Genomic DNA, 5,400 nt, shown 5'->3' on the forward strand with positions numbered 1-5,400 from the left:
TGTGTAACAACACTTGGAAGAAACACTAAAAATAGCAAAGGCACAGAATATGTTCCAGCTGGATGATTCATATGTCCATCACTGAGTGGTTTGGAAATTCTAGGGCTGATCGAGTCCTGAAGGGTATGGCTTCCAGGGTGGGCCTGCAGCGGGTGGTGAGTGAACCAACACAAGGGATAGACCAACTTCCAATTTCTGGTAACTGCTCCCCCTCTGTCCCTTTTCTCTCCTCTCTCCTCCTGATCCACCTGACCCCCATCAACCTATCTCCTTCCCCTCCCCACTCTCTCCAGCTGCCCATCACCCTCACTCTCCTCCCCACTGGTCCCCCTCCCCACCTCCCTCCCTTTATTCCATGCTCCACCTTCCTCTCCTGTCAAATTCCATCATCTTCAGCCCTTTGTCACTTCCTCATATCACCTCCCAGCCTCTGTACCATTCTCACTCTCCCCCCTCCCCCATATGCTGATCACCCCCCTCACCTGGATCCACCTATCACCTGCCAGCTGTTGCTCCACCCCTTCCCTCCACCTTTGGCTATCTCTCCTATCTTTCTTTCTATTTTTCAGTCCAGATGAAGGGTCTCGACCTTAAACGTCGACGGTCCATTTCCCCCCATAGACGCTGCCTGACCTGTGGAATTGCTCCCAGATTCCAGCATCTACAGTCTCTTGTGTCTCCAAGGGATAAACCTGCCTGTCCTTATCCTCACCAATATACCTGTGGCAGATACACATGTCCATGATAGCATCGGTAGAACTAATCACTGTACAGTCCTTTTGGAGCCAAGGTCCCATCTTCACATGGAGGAATCCTCATTGGCATTGCCTGGCATAACAATCACATGAAATGGAATGGACTCAGACCAGATCTGTCGACTCAAAACTGGGCATTAATGAGGCACTGTGGACCATCAGCAACAGCAGAAATATACACTACCACAATCTCTAACTTCAAGGTCTGGCATATCTCCCATTCTACCATTACCATAAAGCCAAGGGATTAATGAGAAGTGCTCAAGAGCATGTGGGTAGCAGTGACACTTGAGTGAAGCTGCAACCAAGGACAACGCATGTGCTAAACAGCAAAAACAATGTGCAACAGAGCTAAGCAACCTCTCAGTCAATCTGAAGCTCTGCAATCCTACCACATCGAGTTATGAATGGTAATGGGCAGTTAAACGGCTAATGGGAGGAGGAGGCTCGAGGGATATCTCCATCTTCCAGGTATGAATTAATAAGTGGCAATTAACATATTTACCACGGAAGTTCCAGACAATAACTGTGTCCAGCAAGAGGGATTCTAATAACTTCCCTTTGACATTCAATAGCATTACCATTGCTGAATCCTCCATCATCAATATTCTGGGGCGGGGATGAGGGGGGGGACACCATTGACCAGAAACTCAACTGGATCAGCCACATAAATAATCTGGCTACAAGAATACAGGTGCTGGGTGTCCTGTGGCAAGTGAGTCAGAGTTAGTCACCTCCTGATACCCATCCTTTTCACCATTCACAAGTGAGAAGGTATGAAGGAAAACTCTCCAGTTGCCTGGATGAATGCAACTCTGAGAAAAAGCTTGACACCATCCAAGACAAAGCAAGCTGCTTGATTGCCACCCCACTAATCATTCAAATTGTTCCTTCACCTATGCATCTGTTAATACTTCTGAGCTAAGAATCAACAAACTGCAGATGCTAGGATCTGAAATGGAAACAGAAAATCCTGGAAATGCTCAGTAGGCCAGACTGTATCTATGGAGAGAGAAACAGAGTTAAAGTTTCAAGTTGAAGACCTCTCATCAGGCTGACAAAGAATCTTACACCTGAATCATTAACTCAGATTCTTTTCCTACTTTCAAGTTAGTTTTAAAATGTGCCATGTGTTCCAGCTATCCATCTTAAATATCAGTCTTATCAACGTATCTGAACTATCTACATCTGTATAATTTAACTCTCTGTAATTTATTGATCTATCCAAATGCTGGTCTCATCAGTGATGCCCACATTATAATCCTGAGGCATAAAGCAGGTGGGCAATAAATTGTTAAATTGGTGTATTATTGTCACATGTACTGAGATACACTGAAAAACCTGTCTTGCATACCATCTATATAGATCAATTCATTACAACAGTGCATTGAGTTAGTACAAGTAAAACAAGAATAGAATGTAGAATAAAGTGTTATAGTTACAGAGAAAGTGCAGTGCAGATAGACAATAAGGCGCAAGGTCATAACGAGGTAGATTGTGAGGTCAAGAGTCCATTTTATTGTACTAGGGGACCATTCAATAGGCTTATAGCAGCGGGATAGAAGCTGTCTTTGAGCCTGGTGGTATGTGCCTTCAGGCTTTTGTGCCTTCTGCTCAATGGGGGGGGGGGAAGGGGGGGAAAAGACAATGTTCTGGGTGGGTGGGGTCTTTGATTACATTGGCTGCTTTGCTGAGGCAGCAAGAAGTGTAGACGGAGTCCATGGAGGGGAGGCTGGTGTCCGTGATGTGCTGAGCTGTGTCCACAACTCTCTGCAGTTTCTTGCGGTCATGGGCAGAGTAGTTGCCACACCAACCTGTGATGCATCCGGATAGGATGCTTTCTATGGTGCATCGATAAAAGTTGGTGAGTGTCAAAGGGGGCATGCCAAATTTCTTTAGCCTCCTGAAGAAGTTGAAGAACTGGTGTGCTTTCTTGGCCGTGGCGTCTACATGGTTGGACCAGGACAGGCTATTGATGATGTTCACTCCAGGAATTTGAAGCTCTCAACCCTCTCAACCTCAGCACCATAAACAGGAGTATGTGAACAGCCCCACTTTCTGAAATCAATGATCACCTCTTTTGTTTTGCTAACATTGAGCATAACGTTGTTGTCATGACACCATGTCACTAGACTCTCTATTTCGTTCCTGTGCTCTGACTCATCATTATCTGAGATATGGCCCACTATGGTGGTGTCATCTGCAAACTTGTAGATGGAGTTAGAGCAGAATCTGGCCACACAGTGGTGAGTATACTGGGAGTAGAGTAGGGGGCTGAGGACACAGCCTTGTGGGGCACCAGTGTTGAGAATAATCGTTGTGGAGGTGTTGTTGCCTATCCCTACTGATTGCATTCTGTTGGTCAGGAAGTGAAGAATCCAGTTGCAAAAGGAGATGTTGAGTCCCAGGTCTAGGAGTTTGCAGATGAGTTTGCCTGGAATTATAGTATTGAAGGCAGAGCTATAATCAATAAGTAATAGCCTAAAGTAGGTGTCTTTACTGTCCAGATGTTCTAAAGATGAGTGTAGGGCCAGGGAGATGGAATCTGCCGTAGACCTGTTTCGATGGTAGGCGAATTAAAGTGGGTCAAGATTGTTTGGTAGGCTGGAGTTAATGTGTGGATGTCAGAGCCACCTGGTGGTAGTCATTAAGGCATGTTACCTTGTTTTTCTTAGGTACCGGGATGAGAGTGGTCTTCTAAAAGCAGGTGGGAACTGGAGCACCTGCAGTTGCCATGAACACAGAAACATTTTGACTCTGTATAGCTCATCTCCTTTGATAATTCCCACTGCATTTCTGGTCCTGTTCTGGTACTGTTCCATTACCTGTGTTGAAGTGAGAGTGGGGCCATTGCTGGGTTGGTGGGCTGTGGTTCCTGAGCCTGTGGGAAGGGTTGCAGTGGAGCTCCACAGATTTTAATGAATAAAGAGGTTGGGGCAGTTCCCTGACTTAATTTGGGGTCGGTGTGAGGAGGGATGGTGGGAGGGGGAGTGGTGCCACTTGGCATGGTTTAAGTGGGTTAATGAGAGAGGAGTCAATAATTATCAGTGAAAGTCAGAGTCAAATTTATTGTCATATACACACATACATGTGTGCACAGGTGCAACAAAAACTTACTTGCAGCAGCATCACAGGCACATAGCATTAGAGACACAACTTTCACAAGAAAAACATAAATTATGCAAAATTATATAAGAAAGAACACAATTAGAACAAAAACAAAGTCAATGGTAGTGCAAAGTGGTCAAAGTTGCCATAGCGGGCAGAGGTGCCAGCATCAGTGTGAGGGGAGAGTAATATCAGATCAGATCAGGTCAGATCAGGTATCTTTATTTGTCACATGTACATCAAAACACACAGTGAAATGCATCTTTTGCGTAGAGTGTTCTGGGGACAGCCCGCAAGTGTCACCACGCTTCCGGCGCCAACGTAGCATGCCCACAACTTCCTAACCCGTACCAGGTATGTACATCTGTGTAATTTAACTCTCTAATTTATTGATCTATCCGAATGCTGGTCTCATCAGTGATGCCCACATCCTGTGAATTGAGTCACAGTTCCAACCTTTGATCACCTGTTTTATGCCTTAAGATATAAGCAGTCCCTAGGAGAATGACACTGAAACTCTGATTCATTTCACAGAATGTGGGTGTCACTGATGAGACCAGTATTTGGCTAGATCAATAAATTAGAGAGTTAAATTATGCAGATGAAGATACTTCAGATACATACATTGGTTAGACTGATATTTAAGGTGCAATGAAATCAGAGAGTCCACTTGGGTGTCAATGAGAGTTGGTGAGACTTTTATAACTGACAGTGAGAGTAGTGGGTCCTGGAGTCAATGGGAGCGGGAGTAATTGCTAATTGGTTTATTATGGTCACACATACCAAGATGCAGTGAGAAGCTTTTGTTTGTGTGCAATCCAGACAGATCATTCCATACATAAGTATATCGACATAGTACAAAAGGAAAAAAATGCAGAATATAGTGTTACAGCTACAGAGAAAGTACAGTGCAGGTAGACGAATAAAGTGCAAGGGCCATGATGAGGTAGATTGAGAGATCAAGAGTTCATCTTTATCACATAAGAGGTCCGTTCAAGGGTCTTATAATAGCGGGATAGAAGCTGTCCTTGAGCCTGTGGTACATGTTCTCAAACTTTCCTATATTCTGTCCTATGGAAGGGAAGAGAGAATGACGGGTGGGAAGGGTCCTCAATTATGTTGGTTGCTTACCTAAGGCAGCAGGAAGTGCAGACGGACTCAATGGAGGGGAGGCTAGTTTTCGTGATAGACCGGGCTGCATTCACAACTCCCTGCCATTTCTTGTACTACATGAGAACGGGAGTGTGGGGTTCCCATGGGTGCCAGTGGGAATGTGGGTACTGGGGATGGCTGGGTTTCAATAGGAAGTGTGGGTCCATACTGTCAATGGGAGGGGGGAGGCTGTGTGTTCATGTCCGTGGGTGGGAATGCAGATGATCTGGGCATCGGTAGGAAAGGGGAGGGTGCCCTTTGGGTGACCGAGGGGTGGCTGGTTCCGCGGTGGGTGAGAGGATGATGTCCCTTTAAGACGTTACAGTCCCTGCTGGGTGGGAGCTGTACGCGGTGACGCAGGACGGCGGACGTGCCTGTCGGTGAC

This window comes from Pristis pectinata, chromosome 7 (assembly GCF_009764475.1).
Source record: "Pristis pectinata isolate sPriPec2 chromosome 7, sPriPec2.1.pri, whole genome shotgun sequence".
In the NCBI taxonomy this organism is placed as follows: Eukaryota; Metazoa; Chordata; class Chondrichthyes; order Rhinopristiformes; family Pristidae; genus Pristis; species Pristis pectinata.